Source organism: Pleurodeles waltl, chromosome 2_1 (assembly GCF_031143425.1).
Source record: "Pleurodeles waltl isolate 20211129_DDA chromosome 2_1, aPleWal1.hap1.20221129, whole genome shotgun sequence".
In the NCBI taxonomy this organism is placed as follows: Eukaryota; Metazoa; Chordata; class Amphibia; order Caudata; family Salamandridae; genus Pleurodeles; species Pleurodeles waltl.
Genome location: NC_090438.1, coordinates 146,516,551 through 146,543,951, shown reverse-complemented (window position 1 = coordinate 146,543,951; position 27,401 = coordinate 146,516,551).

Here is a 27,401-nt window from a genome sequence, read left to right as displayed (position 1 = left end):
ACCCCAAACACCACCATAGAAAGATCCAATTTTACGTTCACATTAAATATTATCTTTAAAGTGTTTCCTATCTCCTCCCAATATTCCCACAACTTTGAACATTGCCAAAACATGTGTATATCGTTTGCCTTATCGTCATCACACCTCGGACAGTTTTTCTGAGTTTTCCCGATAGCTGTTAATCTGGCCGGCGTCCAGTAAACCCTATGAAGTGTGAACAAATGGTTTTTCTTCAACTCTGCCGGGCTGGTCGTGAACCACAATTCTGAGCAGGACCTATTCCATAAAGATTTCACATCTAGAGTTGGAAAGATCCCCCCCCACTTCGACAAGGGAAGGGATGTCCCATCCCTTGTTGCTTCCAACAGAGCATGGTACCACAGAGCAACTTCCTTATTAATGATTTTCTGGTTTAATTTCCCTTCCCATATATTCCTTCCTATTTCTCCTATTTGTTGCGATTTAACCCAACTAGCTATCTGAAGATACTTGAATTTGGAGACTGTGCCTCCAGTCCCTTCATAAAGTGTCGACCAGCTTAACAGTTCTGGTCCTTCCATTATCTGGCCCCATCTTACAATCCCACTCACTCTCAAAGGAATTGATAATTTATCAGTGAGGCATTCAGGAGTGCCAGGTGAATCCCAAATGGGGGAAGAGCTGCAAAAATAGGGTATCTCTAGCACCTTCCGAAAGTGCATCCAAATGTTGCATGCATGTCTGAGTGTCTTCAAGCGTACCTTCTTGAAGTACTTAGGATGGCCGAATTTATATAGAAAATGATCTGCTTTTTCCTCGAGGTGTGCCGTTAAGGCTTTCCACGCCGGATCATATTCTGACTTCTTATTCAATAGGTTTCTAATGTTTTTTAATTGAAATGCCAGATAATACTTGAAGAAATCTGGAGACGCAATGCCCCCCCACTCTTTTTTTTTACTCATCTTTTTCCACGAGATCCTTACTCCTTTAGAGGCCCATACAAACGAGGATAAATCCCCCTGTAGTTTTTTAAACCAGCAGTTCTTAAACTCTAGTGGAATAGTGTTGAATAAAAAGGTGAATTTTGGGAGAATACACATCTTCAAAATGTTGGATCTTCCAATTATGGAAAGAGGGAGAGCGGCCCACGTCTTTAGCAATTTTTTGGTTTCTCTGTATGTTATGTTAAAATTTAGTTTAGGTACCTCATTTAGATCATTTGTTAATCGTATACCCAAATATCTGATCTCTTGTTTGACTAAAGGAGAAGCATAAGTCAAATTCCAACACATTATTTCTGTCTTTTCTGTGTTTACGCTGTAACCAGAAAGTTTACCAAATTGCTCCATCAAAGTATTGAACGCTAGTAGGGTAGAACTAACATCCTTGGTATATAGCATAAGATCATCCGCATATAATGCTACTTTTTTTTCCCAGTCCCCACTTTGAAATGGAGTAATTTCCTTACTTAACCTAAGAGAAATTGCCAGAGGCTCAATATATAAGTTAAAAAGCAAGGGAGACAATGGACATCCCTGTCGCGTACCCCGCCAAATCCTAAATTCTTGTGATAACTGGCCGTTGACCAGAATTCTCGCTGAGGGGCATCTATACAATTCCCTGACTGTCCTAACAAAAGGAAATCCCAAGCCTCCTTTTTCCAGCACTAACCTCAAAAAAGACCAATTGACCCGATCGAAGGCCTTTGCTGCGTCAAAAGTCAGGATCGCCAGAGGGGTCTTTTCTTGTTCCGCCAGATCTATTGCAGCAAATAACTCATGTGTTACATCCTGGAGATACCTCCCTTTCATAAAACCCTTTTGATCCGTATGAATCAGATTGCCTATGGCACTCCCTAATCTCCTGGCTAAAATCTCTGTATAAAGTTTGTAGTCGGCATTCAACACGGAGATGGGTCTGTAAGATGCACAAGACATTGGGTCCTTACCTGGCTTTAAAACTAGACAAATTATAGCCTCTCTCCAGGATTTAGGCGTCTGAGCCCCCTCAACCAGCATAGAATTAAATAATTCTAATAAAAAAGGACTAATAACTTCCCCCAAGACCTTGTACAATTCATTAGGTAGATTGTCTGGACCAGCGGCCTTTCCTTTTTTTAACGCTTTTATGCCTTCAATAAGCTCAGCCTCATTTATTTTACAATTTAATAGGGTCTTTTCAGAATCTTCTAGAGCTGGAAGGTGTAGTTTTTCTAGAAAATCACTAATCGACTCGTCTGAATTAACCAGGCTTTCTGAGTATACGTCTTGGAAAAAAGATACAAATGCCCCCTCAATCTCTTCTTGCTCCACACAAATCGTATTGTCCGATTTGACTGCTGAAATATATCTTTTAGAGAGGTCTGACTTAACCTTCCATGCTAGTAGCTTACTGCAACCTTCTCCATATTCATGGTGAGCATATCGGCTAGCTTCCCATTTTAACTTACTGCGATTTTCCAAAAAAGCCTCTAGCTTAGTCCGAACATTAACCTCTTGACATATCAAGTCCTCTAATAAATTGACCTTCTCTTCTGCTTGTGCTTTATGGATTGCAGCTTGCAAGGTTTTTAGAGATAATTCCATATCTCCCAATTTCTCTTTTTCTTCACGATGTTTGTATATTGCCAGGCTCATAAGCCTCCCTCTAATATAAGCCTTAAAGGCGTCCCAAACACACCATAAACTTGCCGTACCTTGGTTCAAAAGAAAGAAATCTCTTGTGTCTTTTTTTAATGCTTCTACTATAGAGTCGTCTAATAGTATAGCGCGATTAATTATACATCTAATACCTTTATTTACGACCCTGATATCCAAGTGTAATTTTACAGCTGAATGATCTGAGAGGTGAGCTGGATTGTGGGCTACCTTTCTGACCTCTGGGCATAAACTTTTATGTATTAAAAAAAAATCTATTCTAGATCTATGCCCATATTTTTTATTGTAAAATGTATATCTGTCTCCTTCGCCTCCTCTGCAGTGCCATATGTCTACCAATCCTAAATCTTGCATGGCTTGTTTCACCTGTGCCCTCATTTTAGGAGAGTTATCCGTACCTCGAGGGGTTGACTTATCGTGTACAGGGTCTAACAAAATGTTGAAGTCTCCGCCTAGTACCACTGGATATCTAGCTAGAAGTAAAATATTGAATAACTCTTGAAATGGTGTGGGATCATCTAGGTTAGGTCCATAATAGCCTGCCACCGTGACCCAATAACCACATACGCACAGTTCTACCACTACCCATCTCCCTCTAGGGTCAACTTGCACCGATCCTATCCTAAGCTTTATGGATTTTTTGATGAGAACTGCCACGCCTTTTATCACACTAGTTTGGGAGGAGCATACGCTAAGAGAAACCCAATTCAACCGTTTAACCCAGGTCTCCCACTCTGTTTGTTGGAGATGAGTTTCTTGCAATATGATAATCTCCTCTTCCGCCAATCTTAAATATTCAAAAATCTTCCTCCTCCTGCTTACCACTCTTAAACCATTCACATTCCAAGAAAGAAATTTCAATCTTAAATTCCCATACTTAGACATATCTGTCAGGAGAAAAGGAAAACGTCATAAGCACAGCGCACCCCCCTCCTAGGTAAACAACATATGAGGACTTTCTTATTTTTATCCTTTCAACCCACCTAACCCACCTAACCCAACCCAAACCCCCACACCCAGTGCCTTCCACCCCCTCCACCAACACCAACCCCAACTCCCACCCAAACCCAACCCCCCTACCCTGGGGAACCCTCCCTGATTCTACTAGGATAACCATCCTGTTATCCTAAATTCGAACTCCCCATCGGACGAGATACTTCCACTAGATCTTATTGTGACGCCTTAATCTGGTCTATAAATGCGCTAACCTCCCCCGGATCTCTCATGTTATACATTTTGTTCTTCCACATGATCCGGAGTGCTGCCGGAAACCTTAGCTGTACGGTAGCCCCAAGAGAACGAAGCTCACGCATAAAATTTCCCAATTCCCACTGTCTATCTAACGTTGCTTTAGACAAGTCCGATCTTATCCTGAAGGCCCAATCCCCCTTGGAAAAAACACCAACTTTAAGGGCTTCAGACAGAATTTTTTCCTTGATAGAGTACGTATTGAAATTTATCAGAATCCTCCTGGGATTCTTCCTCCCGGGATTTTTCTTGAACGGGTCACGATGGACTCTTTGAATATCCTCTACAAGGTTAAACCCTGCTGTATTTGGGATAACCTCTTTTATCAAAGCAATCACATAGCCCTTAATATCTTCCCCTTCCAATCCCTCAGGAACACCCAAAAGCCTGATATTATTTCTCCGCATGTTATTTTCCAAAATCTCTAGTTTGTCCTGTAACAACTTTTCTCCACGTTTTAATTGTGAAATATCCTCAGATTGAGCTGCCACCCGCTCCTCATGGGCCGCCACCACAGTCTCGAGTTTACCCATCCGATCTGTTAACAAAGTGATTTTATTTTCCAAAGCCTCACATACTTCCCGAATCCTTGTTTGGTTATTTTCTGATGTCTCAAATTTTTCCCTAATCTCTTTAGTAAGAGAGATTAGCCGGGCCTGTACGTCCATACCATAAGACATTGTACCTCTGAGAGGGTTGCTCTCCACTTCTAACAAAGCCGATAATTTAGAGGAATCCTCTCCCTGTCCATCTAGATCCTTGTCTAATGGATTTAGGGGCGACCGCCTAGCCAAACGCATAGCTAAATTTGACATTTCTAAATCATCTGAGGTTAGTTGACTATTTGCCATATCCTGCGATGGAAAGGTAGTAGTCCGAAAATATCTTGTGATCAGTGATTCACTCCTCCCCTGAAGTTCAGGTTGGCCTTCCCCCAAGAGAGGGATAGGAGGGCCCACAGATGACAAAATTTGATCAGTCCCCTTTAAAGAGACTTCGCCGTGAGTCTTATATCCTGGATTTGTAACTGCTACAGTCTCTGATGAATAAACCTGGGGCTTATCACTCACACCCAGGGGGCCGGGCTTACAAGTCCTTGCACCAACCAGGTTTTTAACCTCTGCCCGTGCAACCCTGGGGCGGCGTTTGATTGGAGACATGCACCGAGAGGCTCTGCTGGTATCACGTTCTCCTCCCACCTTATTCCTGTTCAAATTACTCCTAGTGGAAAGCCCCGGAGTCTCCGGTAAACTCCCACGAAGAGAACAGCGAGAGGTATAAGATCTCCCTCGTCGCACACCCCTCACTGCTTCAGCCCAAATACTGGAATTTAAAGCTTGATTCCAGGGGACCCCCTGACCACCTCTCGCCGAAGCAATTTCGCCCCCCTCCTTGTTCGCCGTGATTTTTAATTAAATCTCCCGACCTGGGGCGGGGAGATCAATATAAACAAGTACACTCCAATAGTAACGTATTCCGAGACTGGATTTTCTAGGATCCTTCCGAGTCCTTCAAATAGCTACTCCAAGCCCGATAGGCAAATGATGCCCAGTGATGCCCAACTCGGTCTAATTCAAGGAGTAGAAACAACGTTGGAATAACTCTTAAAGCAAAGAGACAATGCTCAAAGTTAATGATAAGAGAGTTTAACATCAAACCTCTGTGGGTGACAGAAGAAGTCTCAAAAAAAAAAAGAAAGGCTCACAAAAAAAAAAAAAAATCCTATGCAGATTCAACCTGCGATTGTTTTTTAAAGATCCGATGTTCAGGTTAATTAACGATTTATGGTATTCCTACCAATCTGGATTTATCAGTGTGTATCTCTCACGCAGGGAGCTCTGTCAACCTCAACACCGAGAGAGAAAAAAAAAAAAAAAACGCCATCAACAGCTCTTCCCGGCAAGAGGGACGACTCACCCGGGGCGCCGGTCTAGGAGCCCTGCACAATCCCAGTCTCTCCCCTAGTCTCTTCCCCGGCGTCTCTCCTCCAAACCTCTTCCTCGTCACAACAAGGGGGCCCCTCTACGGCCGCGGTGATCCTCTCGCGCGTCGATCCAACTGCGGGACTGCTCCGGCTCTCAGCGCGTCGTTTCCAGGTCAGGGGTCGCAGGTCGCGTCTCTCGTCCGCGTCTCTCGTCCGATGGGAGTTCGCGGTCAGCGCTTCAACCGGCCGCCATGTTCCCCGTCCCTCTTCTCTAAATTCAATGAAAGCGCATCTTAAAGAAACACTGCAAAGTGCGCAAATCTGGGGAGCCTTAGAAAAGTGGGAAGGCAGATGGGCAAAGAAAAGAGATAAGGAGAAAGGTGATGGTCCGGAACCGAAGCAGGCTAAAGCCGCACCTGGCACGGGGACAATAAAGATGTTACCAATGAGAGAAACATTTGGAGGAGTTCTAGTCCATGTACCGTGGTCTAGGGGTGACATTTTGTCATTCACAAATGATTATCCCAGGTTGAGGGAGAAGCCGATAGAATGGTACCAGCAGACAGATAGGTTTGTGAAGCTTGCAAAGTGTCTCTGGGAGGACTTGAATACCCTGTTTGAAATTATAGTTCCACCCGACTTATGGCTTGAGTGCAAGAGAGGTGTAGATTGGCCGTCAGAGGAGCTGGCAAGGGATAAGGTTACAGGAGCACCGTCGGTAGCTGTGATGAGGTACTATCATAAAGTAATTGAATTTCTGAAGCAGAAAATGTCGCCGAAAGTGACTGATTGGCAGAAAATCGATCGAACATCACAGGGAGCCAAAGAGTCGATACATGCTTACTATGAGAGATTGTTGATGGCGTTCAAACACTATAGTGGCACTGAGACCATTGAGCCGAAAGGCATGAACCATCTCGTATTCAGGTTTGTTGAAGGGTTGAGGCCAGAGATTAGCCAGACGATTAAGAACCATTTGATCTGTTGGCAAGCACAGCCGATTGATGTGGTGTTGCAGTATGCGAAATACTGTAGTGACGAGATTGAATTAAAGCAGAGAAAGTTGAAGGAAAAAGTGATGGTGATGCAAATTAAGGCAGCGCAGGCAGGGATGCAGGGAAATGGAGTACAGCAGGTGATACAGCAGCAACCGCAAGGAAATAGCATGTTTCAGGCACAACCAAGAGGTCGAGGTCGAGGAGGTTTTGTGAATCGCGGTCCAGACTTGAATACTGTTGTGGTTAAAAATGATGTGCAGGGGATGAAAAAGGTGTCACCATGTCATGCGTGCAAGGGCGTGGGGCATTGGAAGCGGGAATGCCCGATGGTGGTGCAGGATGGTGTCGTTCAACAAGGCAATGATGTCGGTACATTTCAAAATGTGCGGGGTCCAAAAATGAGGGGACAAAATCAAAACTTCCAGAATAACATGGTTCAGATGCAGGGGTTACAGCCCATGCAGCAGATGCAAATGCTGCGTGTTCAACCAGCACAGATGCAACAGGTACAACAGCAGATTCCCATGGTACCTAGACAGCAAATGCAATTGCCTTTTGCTCCAATGGGACAGGAACAGGTGAGGCTTCCTCAACAGGTCACAGGCCACACTATGAGTCAAAATAACACAGTACAGCAGTTTCCATTGCGTGGTGAGGATGGAATAAACGACGAATGGTCGGATGATTGTTCAGACAGTGAGGAGTGCAGGCTTGCAGCATCCCTAGAGGTAGATCACAGGGGTCCCTATGTAGAGGGAAAGGTGATGGGACACAAGGTTTCATTCCTAGTCGATACAGGAGCTACACGCTCTACAGTCAGAAGTGCAGAGGTTCCGAAATTGCCACTTTCAACCTGCGCTGTCTAGCAGAGCTAGTGCCTAAGTCTTGTTATTCAACAGAGCCCTCTTCTTGAGTGGCATGACAAATCGCAACTGCTGCCACTTTTGTCTTTTTAAATTGGGTTTTGTGCTGGGGAAGTTTCTCTTCTTTTTTAACAGAAACTTCTGAAGAGCCTTGTGATTCCTGTCTCGGTTTGACGTACTCAGTTCTTCACTCTGACCGCCCACCTCTCTCACTGCGTTTTTCCGGTGAGTCCTGAAAGGAACGAGATTGGCTTGTATCAGTATATTAATATCTGTCAGGCATTTTAATATTATCTTTATTACTGAGATTATGGCCCTTATTATGACATTGGTGGTAAATCCCACTTACCGCCATGCTGACTGCCGCCAACATACCACCACCGTGGCGGATATCCGTTCACCCTATTATGACACACACACACCAATCCGTCACTATTCAGCCACAGACACAAGTCCGCCACAGCAAAGGTCATTAATAAACTGCCGGTATTCAAACCCAAAAAATTACGCTAACAGAACTAGGCCCACCACAGTATGACCAACAAATCACCACAGCGGACATTAAACGGCAGTAAACCATTGGCGGTACATACCACTGTGCTCAAAATACACACACACAAACAAAACAGCACCATATTGAACAATTCAAACTACACACACCTGACACCCGTACACACACCACACCCACACACCCACACCACTATAAAACACACAACATTACCCACATCCCTTTACGAATACAAATAACAGCCACTAGAGGGAGACAGCAAGACCAGTCATACAACCAAAACCACATACCACCATCACCTATACACCACCCATGCACCTCACAACACACACCCCAACACATCACCCCACACACCCTCACCCACACTACTCACACAACACCCATGGTACCACATCAACACCCCAGATTCTCTGAGGAGGATCTGAGGTTCATGGTGGAGGAAATCACCAGGGTAGAGCCACAGCTTTTTGAAACACAGGTGCAGCAGATATCCATTGCTATGAAGATGGGGCTATGGCGGAGGATTGTGGACAGGGTCAACGCCGTGGGTCAGCACAACAGAACAAGGGACGACATCAGGAAGAGGTGGAACGACCTACGGGGAAGGTGCGTTCCATTGCAGCAAGACACCAACTAGCTGTACAGAGAATTGGCGGTGGACCCCTACCTCCTCCCCAACAACTAACAACATTGGAGGAGCAAGTCTTGCAATCATGCATCCTGAGGGCCTGGCCTGAGTAGCAGGACTGGACTCTGGTAAGTCAACTCTTTACTACTATCACCCCCATACCTGCATGCCATCACATACCCCTACCCTTACTCCCATCACTCCACCACTACCCACACTCCCCACCATCACATCTCACTGATCCCAATGCCAAGCCCTGCTTGTACCACCAATGCATGGACACCACTCACAAACCTGCATGGACACCCATCACTAAAGCATGCACACTGGAGAGAATCAGCAAGCCTACCACATACCAACTCACACAAGTTAAAGCTGCCAGGGCAAATATAACCTAAGAGGGCAACCCACCCGTGCACAAAATGTCACACACAGAAACAATAAAACTGCATTTACATCCCCACAGGTATCCCAGCCAATGTCCCAGGAGAAGAGGTGCCAGCAATAGCCAATCCCCCCCACAGAAGACATCCACAGTGATGACAGTGACTCAGCTTGCCTGGATCTCCAGGCACAGTCACATACCACCACAGAGCCTCCCCCGTCTGGAAACACCACCACAGCACCCACCAAGTGTATGCACACCTCTGTCCCCAGCACACGTCAATCAGCAATGTATCCACCACTACAGGGACCCCAGCACACCCCCATACCCAAGACAATCAGGGACCTGGGGTCAGTGGCAGTGGTCACACAGTCAGGGGACAGAGGCACAGAACAACAGGGAAGTTGGGAGGACTGCTGTGCACCAGGGGGCGACAGGCCTAGGGAACCAACTCTCCAGGAGGCACTCACTGAGATCCTGGGAGCATACCAACATTCCCAGGATACACTGGGCCAGATCCTGGACAACATGCAGGAGAACAGGTGGCTGCAGGAGGGACAGTACCAGAGGATCAGAGATGACTTGCAGGCCCTTAACACCACCTTGGTCTCTATTGCAGGGGTACTGGCAGACATGGCCAACATTATGATGAAGGTAGCCTCACAACAGCGGGCCCCTGCCACTAGCCAGACAATTGAACAACCTTCCACCTCCGCTGCTGCTAGTGGACAGGAGACCCCGCCACAGGACCAACAGGCCACCAGCACCCCTCCCCCTGCAGAAAGAGAACCATCCCGCAAGTGTTCTCTGCAATCCAGGAAGAAGCCAGATTCTATTGCCAAGACCCCGCCAGGAAATAAGACTCTCCTGATTGTCACCCTTGTGTCTCACTCTGTCACCCTGTCCACCTTGACCTGCCATTGCTCCCCTTCCTATGCCCCCTTAGACAATGCACCTGTGCTACAAATAGACTGGAACTATACCCTGGACTTTCGTCCATCATCAGCCCCAGCCCATTGCACTTCCCCCTTTTTTTCTTACCACTGCAATAAACACACTTTGAAAAAATACAAGTATGGAGTATGTCAAATGATTTAAGTACGAATTCCTTTAACAAGGTTCAAACATTGCAATTCAACTGTCCAGTAATGTGCACATAGGATAGACCTGTAGTTGGCTGCAGTGAACACACCAGGAGCAATAGTTGTCCACCAACATCTGCAAAAAGAGTTACCAAATAGTACAGTGAGTGGGCATGGGAAATCACAGCCTGCCAGTCACAATCACAAACAATAAAATGACAATGAAATGTGAAGTACCACTGTCTTAACTGTGTTATTGTAAATATTGGCGAATCACTGCAGTTCTGTTGTCCTCATCCTCATCCTCTGCCTCCTCATCTTCACTGTCTACAGGGTCCACTGCTGCCACACGGCCATCTCCAGCCTCCTTCTCCTGCAGAAAAGGCACCCGGCGTCTCAAGGCAAGGTTATGCAACATGCAGCATGCGACGATTATCTGGCAGACACCCTTCTTGGGTGAGTAGCACAGGGATCCACCTGTTAGATGGAGGCATCTAAACCTGTTCCTTTCAATGATCCTTCTGGTTCACCCATGTGCCTCATTGCAACGTTTCTCTGCCCTTGTCCTGGGATTCCACACAGGGGTCAGGAGCCATGATAGGTTGGGGTACCCAGAGTCATCTGCAAATATCGAGGGACATTTAGCCCCACGCTATCCCTTATGGCCCACATCATACCCATACACCAACATCCACTTGGTGGGAACCAGGGCTCACCGATTAGCCACACACGTTGCCTCTGTAGTTGGGCTATCACATTTGGGATGCTGCTATTCCCAGGATAAAGGCATCATGCACAGACACAGGATACTTCGCATTGACGTGGGAGATGTACTGGTCCAGCAGGCACACCATCTGCACATTCATTGAATGAAAACTTTTTCGGTTTCTGTAGACCTGTACATTTTGCTGGGGGGGGACAAGTGCAATATGTGTTCCATCAATCGCCCCAATTATGTTGGGGATGTGTCCCATTGCATAGAGGTCTGCATTCACTGTGGCCAAATCATCCACTTGGGGGAAAACACTGTAGCTGCACATGTGTTTAATCAGGGCAGACAACACTCTTGTGAACATTGGCTGTGACATTCCTGCTGCCAAGCCCACTGCCACTTGTAAAGAACCAGTTGCCAGGAAATGGAGCATTGATAGGACTTGCACAAGAGGGGGGATCCCAGTGGGGTGCGGATGGCAGATATCAAGTCAGGCTCCAGTTAGGCACACAGCTCCATGATTGTGGCCCTGTCAAGTCTATAGGTGAGAATAATTTCCCTGTCCTCCATTGTTGCCAAGTCTACCAGGGGTCTCTACACGGGGGTATGTCTACATCTCTTATTCATCCGTAGTGGTTACAATCAAGGGGGCAAAAGAGTGAGGAGCCGGTCATAAACTGTACATTGGAGTCACAACAGTACAATGCATGACGTAATTTTGAAATGTATTTTTTGCATTCGTCCAAATTGTACAATTGTGAACTGTGACGCAGTTGTAATCCAGGGCTTGCCCCTCCCCCCAAAATGGCATCCGCCTGTCCTGTGTGGATAGACAGGTAGAAGTGAGGTAATTCAGCTGACATTGTGCTCCGCTGCGGGAGGCGGTTGTGAACCGCCGTGCAACACCTAATTGTATAATATTGGCCCCTATAGGGTATAGTGGCCAATGGTGATATACGCTGGCAGTGAGGGTATGCACCGCCGCAGACGTGACCGCTATTTTCTATCTGTTCTCTCACTTGCTACCTAACCTTCAGCAGGACAGGACCTACACTGCATGGGCTGCTGTGACCTGTGTCTGGAACCTACCATGGCTTGTGTGACTGGGGAAAGGGCCCCTGCCTTCACCTCAGCAGAGTTGGAGCGACTGGTGGATGGGGTCCTACCCCAGTACTGACTGCTGCATGGGCCTCCAGACCAACAGGTGACTACACTGTGAGCATGATGCATGGGGCATGAATGCACGGAGTGATGTTTGTGAAGGCCTCGTGTAGGGGGGTTGGTGTATGTTCCCTCAGCGACGTGCAGCTTGTGTGCTAGGCCCTGTCTGTGCAAATGGGGATAGGAAGGGGTATAGTAGGCCATGAGTGTAACAGGCAGGAAGGTCTGAGTAATACCTTTCCCTGTCTGTATTTTCTCTGCATGTAAGCGCCCATCAAAAGAAGGGTATATGGCATGCCATAGCCAAGGACGTGTGGACCCTGGGGGTCTAGGGCAGGCAGAGCACACACTGTTGCAAACAGTGGGAAGACCTGAGATGCTGGTCATGGAAGACGACGGAGGCCCAGCTGGGGATGGCCTCTCAACGAGGAAGGGGTGCCCATCGAACCCTGACCCCCCTGATGGCCCGCATATGGGTGGTGGCCTATCCGGAGCTGGATGAGCACTTGAGGGCATCACAGCAGCCACAAGGGAGTGATCACAGTGCCCATCATTACAACTTACTCATGGTAGGGTGGTATCTGGGTGGGGGATGTGTGTCTGTGGGTACCCCTAGGCCAGGCCTAACATCGCAGAGTAGGTCCCATGTTGAAGTGATATTCAACCTACCTAGCTAGCAGGCATCCACTATTGGGCAGGACTGTGTGGGTCCCAGGTATGCTGCAGTTGGTGGTATGTGTCCCTCCCTATGACCTGGTGAGTAGCATTGTTACTGGTAGTGCACTGCATAGTGTGTATGCCTGTTCCCTGTGTGTGAGGTTGCTGTGTACGTCAACAGTGGTGTTGGTGCAGCCATTGAACAAGTGTTTCCTTTGTCTCCCCCCCTTTTGTTTTGTCAACCTGTCCTTATGTGCACTTGCATCATCTGGCGGAGGATGAGAGGCACCAGCAATGGAGGGAGCTGCATCCCACAGGACCCAGGAGGCTGAGTCCACCAATCCTGAAGGCACCAGTGGGACAGAGTGTGAGGGGAGCACCACGGTGGAGACTAAAGGGGAAAATTCGGACACAGATACCTCCTCCGATAGAAGCTCCCTGGTGGTGGTGGACACCTCTATGACCACCCCAGCTACAGGTACCGCCGCCACCGCCATACCAGCACCGCCCTCCCAGCAGCCCCTCAGCGAGTTGCCCGTGCCCGCTCACCCAGGAGGGTTGGGATCTCCTTCACCCCAGGCATCTCAGGCCCTGCCCCAGTTAGCCCTGCTGCCCTGAGTACGGAGGATATTTACCTCCTGAGATCCATCTCTGTAGGGAAGTCAACCATTGTGAATGCCATCCAGGTGCAGGCAGCCCAAATTCAACAAACCAATGCATTTCTGGAGGGCATTCACACTGGCTTGGCGGCCCAACAGAGATCAATCCAGGCTCTGGCCTCCTCTCTGATGGCAGCCATTGTCCCTGTTTCCACCCACCCCCCTCCAATTTCCCCTAACCAATCCCATTCCCCTCAACCCCATCCTATCCCAAGCACACAGGCACACCAGTGTGCATACAAGACAACACACAAGAGTGGTTCAGACTAACCCACAGGCACTCACACAAACACCATCCAGATGCAGACATGCCAACATCCACTGCCTCTACAGTGTCCCCCTCCTCCTCCTCCTCCCTCCCAATTGCATCTCCACTCACACCTGCATGCACTACATCCTCAGCCATTACCGCCATCACCAGCACACCTATCAGAACACACACCTCACTGGCAGACACCACCCCAACAGCCATGCACACGTCCCCTGTGTCCTCTCCCACTGTGTCTGTGCCCCCCTCCCAAGGTACACAAACACAAGCACTCAGACACCCATCAGCCATCAACCTCACAACAGCATCCAGCCCATGCACCTGCACCCAAAATCAGCAAAGAGACATCTCCAACAACCACTCCCTCTTTCGCCACTCCCAAACCTTCTCCCTCTTTCCATCCCAATGTCACTAAGAAGTTTTTCGTCTCCAACATTGACCTCTTCCCTACCCCTCCCCCTGTCCTTCACATCTGGCCAGGGTGTGTAAAACCCAGGGAAGCACCTCAGCCACCCAGTCCATGGGCCCAGTAGTGTCCACAGCAACTTGTGGTGGTTAAGGATCCAGACCACCAGCCAGCCTCACGGAAATGGGTGCCTGCCCCAAGTGTTGCCAGGAAGGGCAAGGAGCCATCCCCAGCTGCTGCCAGGAAGGGCAAGGAGCAATCCCAAGCTGGTGGCAGAAAGGGCAAGGGGCCTGCACCAGCTGCTGCCCTGAAGAGCAGGGAGCCATCCCCAGCTGCTGCCAGGAAGGGCAAGGGGCCTGCACTAGGAGGTGCAGGAAGAAGAAGGGGCCTGGTGCAGGGCCTCAGTCAGAGCCCCCACCACCAAGGCTGCAGGGGATGGGCTGGAGCTTCCCCCCACAACCACCATCAGCATCACCAGCAGCCCCGCCACCAGCAGTGGGCAGCTGTCTGAGGATGCAGGGGTGTGCTTGAGCTTCCCCCCACTACCGCCACCAGCATCACCAGCAGCACACTGCTACCTCTCAGCAGCCGCCGAGGCTGCAGGGGATGGGCTGGAGCTACCCCCACTACCGCCACCAGCATCACCAGCAGCACCACCACCACCAGCAGTGGGCAGCCATGTGAGGCTGCAGGGGATGGGCTGGAGCTTCTCCCCACCACCGCCACCAGCAGCACCACTGCCACCACTGAGCAGCCGTCCGAGGCTGCATGGGATGGGATGGAACTTCCCCCCACCACCGCCACCAGCATCACCAGCAGTAACTCTGCCACCACTGAGCAGCCATCTGAGGCTGAATGGAATGGGATGGAGCTTCCCCCCACTACCGCCACCACCAGCAGCAGCACCACTGCCACCACTGAGCAGCCGTCACCGCCTGCAGATATTCATTAGACCTGCATCCATGGGCTGTTGTGCTGCCTGCCCCCTGCAAATCCTGTGGGTATGGCAACCTGCTGAGAGACTGTGACCTTGCACTCCCCAGGATCAGAAGCACATGGCATGATGCCCCCTCCAGAACAAGTGGGTATGGCACCCACTCACCCCATCCTCCCAATGATGAAGATCACAGGGCACAATGCCCCCTCCAAAACCAGTGGGTATGGCGCCCACTCACCTCATCCTCCCCAGGATGAAGATCACAGGGCACAATGCCCCCTCCAGGACCAGTGGGGAAGTCACACACTTGAGAGACTGTGGCATTGTACTCCCCAGGACCAAGCACAGGGCATGCTGCCCCCTCCAGAGCCAGTGGGGAAGTCACCCACTTGAGAGACTGTGGCCTTTGCACTCTCCAGGACCAAGCACAGGGCATGTTGCCCCCTCCAGAGCCAGTGGGCAAGTCACCCACTTGAGAGACTGGGGCCTTGCACTCCCCAGGACCAAGCACAGGGCATGTTGCTCCCTCCAGAGAATGTGGGCAAGTCACCCACTTGAGAGACTGTGGCCTTGCACTTCCCAGGACAAAGAGCAATGGGCATGTTGCCCCCTCCAGGACCAGTGGTGTTGTTCCATCTGCCCGCTGAGTTGCTCCCTGTTACCCATCCCCCTTAGGTGTCTGTCTCTTTTCGAACTGATGCCCCTGCAGTGTTCTCTCTGTGTTGATGCAGGAGACAAGTGGGGAATTGGACTTTGTGATGTGGCCCTGTGGCCCACGCATGTTGAGGACTGAGCTGTGCTCCTTGATTTGTACATATGTATATAAATTTAGATTTGATGTACGTGTTGTTGATGAATTTATATTATTACACTCACATTCATCTATTGGTGTTGTAGGGGTACGGGGTAAATATGCTTACTTGTGCATCTGATTGTGTATATGGTGTTGGCGCTACGAGGGTGGGTTGTGCGTGTGCCACTCTCTTTTTCCTTCCCCTTCCACTGTGTGCTAGGCGGCTGTACTCACCGTGGTCGTCTTCGCCATTGTTGTTGTACGTAGTGGAGCAGGACGTAGAAGATCATTGGGAAGATCTTCAGCTCGGGCTCCATGGTGGTGTTGTTGTTCCCTGTGTCTCCAAAAGTGAGTTATTTCTCTTCTGAGGTCTGTTTCTACTAGGGTTTTGATGTCATTGGTACTGCCCCGGAAAAGGTGGCGGATTGCAGGGTCTTAATACGGTGGGCGGAACACGCCGTAGTGCCTGTTGTTTCCGCCCTGGAGGTCGGTGTTGTAAAGTGGCTGTCTATCTGAGCTCTTTCTGTCATGCCATGGCCTGTTGGCGGTGTTACTGCCACTTTATCACCGGCCGCCAGGTTTTTAATGAGGGCCTATATCTATTCTGTGGGGTCTCCGTATGCGGAGATTCTCCCCTTTCTTTTTTAGGTGTTTGTTGTTTTTTATCGCAGCATTTTTTTTTACACCCTTAGGTGCTTGCTTGGTAGAATCTTTATTAGATTTGCCCTGAAACTATGGTTTTGTGAGCCTGGCCCCCAGACTATTTCGACCAATACTAGAGTAGGTCTTCTTTGGCAGCTCACATACTTGATCCTGTGGAGGAACATCCCAGAGCCGCATGTGCACGGCTAGAGCAACTGCTTCCCCTTCAATGTTACTTCATATGACTGAAGATACTGTGGCAAAATTGCCCATAAGTTGCATCCCCAAGTCTAGGGCCGGGGCATCCCCGTATTCATCTGGAATTAGTTTTAACACTTCCAGTACAATGGCAAGTGCTGTTGTACTGTGTACGGTAGTATAGAGCGTGGCAAATACCGTGTCCCAAGTATTGCAGTTATCTACTTTGGGAACCATCCCAAATGGCAAGCACATAGTTCATATTCTATGCTTATCCGGAGGCCACATATGGGCAAATACTGCTTCCAGTACATTTATTTTTTGAGCTAACCAAAACGGAATCTCTTCTCGTTTGGGGGTACTTTACTCATGATCGAATGTACAGTCGCAGGATTAATGCCTAGCATTATTGCATGTGGTTGCACCGGGGCAGAATTTGTTGGGTTTGCATTTAATATTTGCATTACAAACCTTCTGCATATTTCCGTAAGTTCAGCATATAAGCTACGGACCTCAGCTACCATATAGGTTTGCTGCATCAGAGTGCGGTGTATATGTGGTCAATAAAGGCAGGTGGGACCATCATTACATAGAGGACCTCACCTAACATGTAGGTTTGTATGTGGTAGGGCTCCATCAAGTCAATTATTATGTACTTGATGAGATGGAGGTATTTCTAGATATGCATAAGCTCTATATTGTGCAGGTATGTTTGCAGGTGTTTAGTGATGAAATGTATTTGTGTTCCCATCAGCTACTGGAAATGTGACCCAAGAATAGAAAATGTATGTTCTATAGGCTGGATGAGCCTCAACAACAAATGTAACTGGACCCCCGGGCTGTTAGGCCATATGCCAGTAAATGTGCAGTAAGGAGTGGTCGCATATTAACTGCAATTGCTACTCGTTGCTGGTTCGCCTTGGTGAATGGTGAATTTTGTTCAGAGATAAGCGCACCAAATGGGGACTATCCTTTTAGAGTTCAAGCTTGAACAACCTACAGCGTTAGTTAGGTACTCCCTACTTAGCTGAGGAGTAAAATCCTCAATACCACGGACGTCTCTGTAAACAGTACTGAGGTGTCTTTGCATGTAGTGAGACAGAGATACTCAGGAGAAGTTGTGCCTGACCAAACGTTGGCAGCGCCATGTCCCGTAGTTTCTCATTATCCTAATGGGACAACTGTATTTGGGCTGCAGAATCAACTAGACTATGGGGACTGAGTCTGATCCTGCAACGTGTGACACCTGGGCGGTCATTACAACATTGGCGGTAAAAGAAGCTTACCGCCGTGCAGAAGACCGCTAACACACCGCCGCGGCAGCGGAAATCCGCCACAGCTATTATGACCCACAGCACGGAATCTGCCAAAATTCAGACACCCACACAAGTCCGCCACACCAAAGGTCAGTTATAAACTGGCGAAAACAAATCCTCCACCGTCACGCCAACAGAAATACGCCCACACTATCATGACCCACGAATCCACGCACTCTTACAAAACACTACCACATTGGACAATTTGAAAAACACACACCTGATACACATACACACACCACTCCCACACACCCAATACAATATAAAACACACACACACATCACTCACAAACCCCTACGATAACAATTACTGAGAGAATGCCAGAGAGAGACACCACCATTAACAATACTAGCATCCACAGGCACACAATACCATCACCCACATAACTTCTACGCACCTCACACTACACACCACTACATATCAGCACACTTATCACCCCACACACCACCCCACACATCACCTACACCACCCCATGGCACCGCAAAGACACCACAGGTTCTCGGAGGAGGAGCTCAGGTTCATGGTGGAGGAAATCGTCCGGGTTGAGCCACAGCTATTCGGATCACAGGTGCAGCACTCCTCCATAGCTAGGAAGATGGAGCTATGGCGAAGAATAGTGGACAGGGTGAATGGGAGGACATCAGGAAGAGGTGGAACGACCTACGGGGGAAGGTGCGTTACGTGGTCTCAAGACACCATCTGGCGGTTCAGCGGACTGGCGGCGGACCCCCACCTCCTCCCCCACAACTAACAACATGGGAGGAGCAGGTCTTGGCGATTCTGCATCCTGAGGGCCTCGCAGGAGTAGGTGGAGGGATGGACTCTGGTAAGTCAATTCTTAACTATTACATCTTCTACCCTACCTGCATGCCAGCACACACCCCTACCCTCACCCTCACCCCCATCACTCTAACTCCTCACAAATGTCCCATCACAAACCACACATCCTAACACCAAGCCCTACATGCAACAACAAAGCATGGACATCCATCACTAAAGCATGGCCACTGTCATACCCATACACCCCCCTAAACCATCATCACACAAGGTCCCACACAGGAATGCAATCACTGGGGTACACGGTCACCCACCTATTGCACACCATGGCACACACAGATGTAATAAACATCTTTTTATACCCCTGCATGACCCCTACCCAACGTCACCGGACAGGAGGGTCCACACATGTACACACCACCAACAGAAGAGGCCCACAGTGATGACAGCACCTCTGTCCAACTGGATCTAGATGACCAGCCCGGCCCATCGGGGACCTCTGGACAGTCGGTTCCCCTCACCCAGTCACAGGCCACCACAGACCTTCCCCCCTCTGGAAACACCAGCACAGCACCCACCCAGCGGGCCCATACCTCCGTCCCCAGGACACGTCAATCAACAGTGTGTCCACCACTACATGGAACCCAGGATAACCCACCACCCCAACAACAACAGGGACCTGGGGGCAGTGGTAGTGGGCACACGGTCCAGGGGACGGAGGCCCAGGAACACAGGGGAACTGGGAGGGCTGCTGTGTGACAGGGGGCGGACAGGCCAAGGGAACCCACTCTCCACAAGGCCCTCTCCAACATCATGGGGGCTTACCCCCACTCCCAGGAGACAATGGCAACGGTACTGGCCAAGTTTCAGGAGACCCAGCGCCTGCAGGAGGAACAGTATTTGGACTTCAGGGAGGAACTCAGAGCCATCAATTCCACCCTGGGCACCATCGTAGGGGTGCTGAAGGAAGTACTCAACACCAGGAGGGACACTGTGGCACTACAAGGGGCCCCTGACACTAGCATGGACGATGAACTGCCCACCACCTCCGCCGGCACTAGTGGACAGGAGGCACCGCCACAGGACCACCACACCAGCACCCCACCACCTGCAGAGGGACAACCACCTGAGATCCAGGACAAAGACAGAGAATGATGCCAAGACCACCGCCAAGAAATGAGGCCACCCTGAATGTCATCCTACTGTCCCACTTTGTCACCCTGTCCATCCTTAAACTGCCCCAGCTCCACTTCCTCTGCCCATTAGGGCAATGCACCTGTGAGACCAATGCACTGGACTCCGCCATGGACATTCCTCCACCATCACCCCTCACCATTTCACTACCCCCTCCAATATTTTGCACTTAAATAAACACCCTTAAAGCTCAAAACAATCTGGAGTCAGTCTGTGATTTCGGAATAGTGTATTAGCAATTACTGTGGCAAAAAGCTCTTTCATTTGTAATGTCAACATACATATGTCACACAGCTGTAATCCATGAGGAATCAAAGCAGATGTCACACTGTGGGACCCACATCTGTGAAATCGTAAGGGAAAGTGACAACTCAGTGACCATACACTGGGTGAAAATGACAGACAGTAGAGAGGTAGTAGTGTTTAAGTACATGTAGTAGGCAGGTTTGTATTCTTACCTGTGTTTCACTGGAAATATTGCTGGATCACCGAGACCCTGTTGTCCATGTCTTCTTCTTCTGCTTCCTCGTCTTCACTGTCCACAGGCTCCACAGCTGCAACAACACCACCATCAAACCTAGTTTACGCCCGCCGGCCCAGCGGAGATGCGGCCGCAACATAGGAGCCGGCTGTGTTGCGGCCGTGCGACGGCCGCAACATGCAGACAGTGAAAAGCTGCACGGGGCCCTGTTAGGGGGCCCCAGGACTCCCCTTACCGCCATCCTCTTCCTGGCGGTGCAAACCGCCAGAAACAGGCTGGCGGTAGGGGAGTCATAATCCCGAGGGCAGCGCTGCTTGCAGCGCTGACCTGGCGGATTATCACCGCCGGGGCTAAAACAGCGGGAAACCGCCGGCCCCGGCGGTGCGACTGCGGCGCTACCGCTGCGGTCGAAATATGGGTCTCCCTACCGCCAGCCTGTTGGCGGTACAGACGCCACTTTAGCCCTGGCGGTCTCTGACCGCCAGGGTTAAAATGACCCCCATAGTACAATGATCCTCAAGCACATCAAACTGATATCATGGAAAAATAATTCAAAAAGGAACAAACATGGCAGAGATCTCTTCCACCACTGTCCCTAGAAAATGGCTTTCAAAACTTGAAAAGGGATTATTAGACTCAGTGGCTGGCTTAAAAAGGCCACTGGTCACATGGTCAAACAACAACAACAGCAAGCAAGGTGGCATGGAAAAGAAAGAACACATGCAGGCCTATGGGAAAAACACACTGACTGTCTACACAAAATGGCTGCCAGCCACATGGTCGAACAACAACAGTGAGTAAAAAGGCATGGAGAACAAAGAATGCATGCAGGACTGCAGCAAAAGTACACTGACTGGCTAGTACAAGTGGCCACTGCCCACATGCTCAAACAACAAGCATGGAAGAATGGAGAACAAAGAACACATACAGACCGAGAGCAAAGCACACTCGCTAGCTAGACAAAATGGCTGCTAGCCACATTGTCAAATAACAACAGCAAGCAAGGAGGCACAAAGAACAAAGAACACATGCAGGCCTTTGGCAAAAACATACTGACTAGCTCCACGTGCAGGCCTATTACAAAAGCACACTGTCTGTTTACACCAAATGAGTGCCGGCCATTTGTTCTACTATTAATTCAGCAATGCCAAAAATGAAAATGAACTCAACTATGAACATTTTTTAAATAACAAACATCCTCACAAGGCATGATATTACCCAAACAAAATCAACATTTTATAGGGAAAAAATGTGCAATAGAAAAAAATATATATCATTTAATCCTGTGCCAAACCTAGCCTAAATCACAGATGTTTTAAAACAACACGTACTGCAGAAACAGTGGTTTCATATATTCAATGACTAGTACTGGCTAGATGGCTTATGGGCAGACTAGGGCACATGATAAAATAAATGAATGATGTAAATTAAACAAACATGGAGAAAATTTACTTAACTTCGCAAACTTTATCCCATATAAAAGATAAAAAAGAATTGTAAAAAATTGTTAGTCACCTATTGCTACTCCATGCCACTTACCACAAACACAATCAAAGTATAAAATTAAAAATAAGTACAAATAAACAAAAACTTGTGCATGCCCTCTATCAAACACTACACTTATCAAAAAGTGTTTGAGCTTACTTGTTGTGATGTCCCAAAAAAGTCCTTAAAATCCAATAGTATAAATACAGTAGAAATTGCAGACTTTCACCTTGATATCCAAATGAAAAGTGACGAGGAGACAGACAAAGTATTGGGAGGAACCTTCTTGACAGGAAGAGGATGTTGAAGTCTCAGGGGCAAAAAAAACCCTGAACTGTCCATTTGAGTAGAATATCAATGTGAAAAGGTATTTTCGAGTTGATTTAACTGCTTCTCAAGTAGAAAATCACAATCAGAAATCGTGCTAGAGAGTGGCAAAACTCACAAGCTTGCATTTACCAAGCCTCAAGTGTGTAAAGGGCAATATAATTTTGTCATGCACCATGTTGTGGAATTTGACAGGAACTCCACGTTCCAAGTATAACTCAGAAAAATCGAATCCTCCCAACTCCCAACTTTGCGAGCAGAATTATATTTCCACCTGGATCTATACATTACCTGTTTTAATAGGGAATCCATTTAATCTGGAGTATTTTTTTCTGTTTAATCATTTTTCTATTTGCTCAAATGCATTTCTGCTTCCACAAAATGACTATATCCAATGGGCCTTGTTTATATCCTGGTGGAGGGATGTCCTGTCTGCAGTATTAGGATCCCATTATGTCCTATGGAGATTTTAATATGACAGACTGTTGCATTTGTGACAGAGTATTCCCTCCGCCAGGATCTAAATAAGGTCCTTAGTCACCAACTATTTTCTGAACACTCCCAGTGTATCTGTTTACCTTAATCAAATGTCCTCATGAGCAAATAACAATAGAAATATATATTTTTTTTCAAAAAACTGCAAATGTCCTCTTCTAGTTCCACTGTTAGAAATGGGGTCTTTGGTTGGCAATCAGGTTACCCCCTGTCCAAGCAAGGACCCTCACTCTAGTCAGGGTGAGTCACACACAATCCTAATTATCCTGTGCCCACCCTTTGGTAGCTTGGCACTGAGCAGTCAGGCTTAACTTAGAAGGAAATGTGTAAAGTATTTGTGCAATAAATCATACAATAACACCATATAGCACCAAAGAAATACACCACACAGTGTTTAGAAAAATATATAATATTTATCTGATAAGATGCAGGTCAAAATGATTAACATGCAATAAGTATCTGTTGAGATATCACTGAAAAGTGAAAAAAAGTGTCTTAAGTCTTTTAAAAGCAAACAAAGTCTCTTTCAAGCACAACGTACCTGGTTTGAGTGAAAAAAATCTGCAAAGAACCACAGAGGAGGAGATGCGTGAAAACAAAGGGGTGTGCGTTGATTTCTCGGGCTGCACATGGCAATGCTTCTTTTAGTTTTCAGTCCTGTCTGCCAGGGTCCCAGTAGGAGGTGTGGCAGACCTTTGTGTGAAGGCAGGCCCTCCACCCTCCCAGTATCCTGTGTTTGGGGTGTCTCTGAGTGAATGCACAAGAAGATGTCAACTAAACCCAGCCAGATATGGATTGTAAGGCACAGAAAGATTTAAGTGCAGAGAAATGCTCACTTTCACCAGTCAGCAGGATTTTATATCACCATTCTGGCTATACTAAATATGACCTTCCTACTCCTTTCAGATCAGTAGCTCCCACTCACACAATGTATGAGGGCAGCCCCAACGTTAGCCTATGAAGGGAGCAGGCCTCACAGCAGTGTAGAAATGAATTTAGGAGTTTTATACTACCAGGACATGTAAAAGACATAGGTACATGTCGTGCCTTTTGCCTACACAGCACCCTGCCTCATGGGTTACCTAGGGCATACCTTAGGGGCGTCTTATATGTAGAAAAAGGGGAGATGTAGGCTTGGCAAGTACTTTTAAATGCCAAGTCGAAATGGCAGTGAAACTGCACACACAGGCCTTGCAATGGCAGGTCTGAGAAAAGATAAAGGGGCTACTTAAGTTGGTGGTACAATCAGTGCTGCAGGCCCACTAGTAGCATTTAATCTACAGGCCCTGGGCACATATAGTGCACCCTACTAGGGACATATAAGTAAATTAAATTGTCCAATTGGGTATGATCCAATGTTACCATGTTTAAAGGGAGAGACTGTATGCACTTTAGCACTGGTTAGCAGTGGTAAAGTGCACAGAGTCTTAAAAACAGCAAAAACAGTATCTAAAAAGTGGAGGGAGGCAGGCAAAATGTTAGGGGAGACCACCCTAAGGCTATCAGGTCTAACATCCACCATCACACTATCCATTCCAAAAAATGCTGAATATGAAAAAACTCTATGTACTGCAAAAATAAAATAGAAAATAAGAATCAAAAAGTCATAATTCACAAGTATTGAAATCTCATTATTTATAAATGTTTCCTTGCAGCAAAAAGGAGGATTAGAAGTGGTACTCCCTACTTTCAAGATAATCCAATGCTTCAAAGTTTTCTTCACCAATTATCTTAAGACTCAATATTTATCAATATGTGATCCTGGATTTCAATTTCAGGTTAAATGCCCCACATCGCTTCATTAACTAATAATCCATTCTACAAACTTAAAAGAACAATTGGAACGTAACAACCTTATTATGGTGTTTTTGTTCTGCAATCCACTAAATGATAACTGTTATGTAAATTATTCAAAAACTCACTAAAACTCAAACTTTTTAAAATTCCCTTATTTATTTAGCAAACCCTTATTCATGCAAATGTGGTTCCCTTTTTGAAAAAAACAAATGGGAGCACTGCCCTGTTGTCTAATTTTGTCCCATTTCCCTTCTTCCTGCTCCCTCAAAAATTCTGGGGAAACTGATCAACACTCAGCTCACCAAATTTGTAAGACTTTTAATGTGTTATGTCCCTCACAATTGTGCTTCAGAGTCTGCCATAGCGACATTGCTGTAGACCTCTGAGTCAATAAAGTATTACCTTGTCCTGGGCTATAATGTACCACAAGTTCTGCTGAATCTCACAGCAGCATTTGACACAGCCTCACACAAGATATCATCACACTGTCTCATCAGCCCTGAGTTGGAATAGCTAGAGTCAGTTTTTCAAAAACAGTTGCATTGGTGTCCTATTAGCAAAGGAATTATCTTCAAAGTTATGACTATCGTGCACTGTGTCTTACATGGTATAAGAACTAAGGGGGTCATTCCAACCCTGGCGGTCGGTGATAAAGCGGCGGCCAACCCACCAACAGGCAGGCGGTCAAAAAAAAGGTATTCTGACCCTGGCGGGAACCGCCAACACAGGCCGCCACTTTAACACTCCGACCGCCACGGCGGGACAGACAAACAGCGCGGCGGTCACCGCCAACAGCCAGGCGGCAGACAATGTACCGCCCACCCTATCACAACTCACCAATCCGCCACCTTTTCCGGGGAGGGAGCCCTGCCGATAAAAGCACGGCGGAAACAGACTACGAACGGGAAAACGCTCACCTATACACACTCCACGAGGAACGAGGACAGCATGGAGCCCGAATTACACATCCTACCAGCTATTGTCTACCTGCTCATCTACCACGAGTACGAACGCCGGCGCAGACAACAACGGTGAGTACTGCACCTACTACACAGGGGAGGGGGGAGGAGGAAAGCTTACGGGCACACACATATGCGACCCCCCCCCAACTATCTACACACCAATGCAGAGCACCAAGTCACAGTGACACCACCCAAACCCCCCGGAATAATGCAAAGACATAGTTAAAGTGAGAAACAACATTTATGTATATAAGAGGTTCTTTGAAGTCATGGTAAAATAGCAAAATGAATTGAAAAAAATCAAGTAAGAACATTGCGAAACCGATAAACATAGGCAATAAGTCCTGCACAGTCACTTAAATTTCCACTGTCCGTGGGCCAAAGTGTATCAACACATGGGCAAAGCCCACACAGGAGACCTGAGTCCGTTGGAGAGAACACTGCTGGGGCATCAGATGACAAAACTACAGGCACCTCAGGGGGAAGGGAAGGGGGGACACCTCAGCCACATGAGTCCACGAAGCCAGATCCAAGAAGGGTCCACCATGCCCACTGTGCCATCCTGGGGAGTGCAAAGCCACAGTCTCTCAAGTCTCTACAGTGGGTGGGTTGCCCACTCTGCCATCCTGGGGAGTGCAAAGCCACAGTCTCACAAGTCTCTACAGTGGGTGGATTGCCCACTATTACATCCTGGGGAGTGCAAAGCCACAGTCCATCAGGTGGATTACAGAGACCACTGGTCATGGAGGAGGCATGGTGGGCAGAGTGCGTCGTGAAGGCCTGCCCGACACAGAACCGGTACTGCCAATGGGCCAGCGGTGCTTGACAGGAAGGGCCCAGCGGAGCGGTGCTTGAGACGGTGGGGCCCAGCGGAGCGGTGCTTGACAGGAAGGGCCCAGCGGAGCGGTGCTTGAGACGGCGGGGCCCAGCGGAGCGGTGCTTGAGATCGCGGGGCCCAGCGGAGTGGTGCTTGACAGGAAGGGGCCAACGGAGCAGTGCTTGACAGGAAGGGGCCAACGGAGCGGTGCTTGAGACGGCGGGGCCCAGCGGAGCGGTGCTTGACAGGAAGGGCCCAGTGGAGCGGTGCTTGTGACAGCGGGGCCCAGCGGAGCGGTGCTTGACAGGAAGGGCCCAGCGGAGCGGTGCTTGAGACGGCGGGGCCCAGCGGAGCGGTGCTTGACAGGAAGGGCCCAGCGGAGCGGTGCTTGAGATGGCGGGGCTCACCGGAGCGGTGCTTGACAGGAAGGGCCCAGCGGAGCGGTGCTCGAGACGGCGGGGCCCAGCGGAGCGGTGCTTGAGACGGCGGGGCCCAGCGGAGCGGTGCTTGACAGGAAGGGCCAACGGAGCGGTGCTTGACAGGAAGGGGCCAACGGAGCGGTGCATGAGACGGCGGGGCCCAGCGGAGCGGTGCTTGACAGGAAGGGCCCAGCGGAGCGGTGCTGGAGACGGCGGGGCCCAGCGGAGCGGTGCTTGACAGGAAGGGCCCAGCGGAGTGGTGCTTGAGACGGCGGGGCCCAGCAGAGCGGTGCTTGACAGGAAGGGCCCAGCGGAGCGGTGCTTGAGACGGCGGGGCCCAGCGGAGCGGTGCTTGACAGGAAGGGCCCAGCGGAGCGGTGCTTGACAGGAAGGGCCCAGCGGAGCGGTGCTTGACAGGAAGGGGCCAACGGAGTGGTGCTTGACAGGAAGGGGCCAACGGAGCGGTGCTTGACAGGAAGGGCCCAGCGGAGCGGTGCTTGAGACGGCGGGGCCCAGCGGAGCGGTGCTTGACAGGAAGGGCCCAGTGGAGCGGTGCTTGAGATGGCGGGGCCCAGCGGAGCGGTGCTTGACAGGAAAGGGCCAAGGGAGCGGTGCTTGACAGGAAG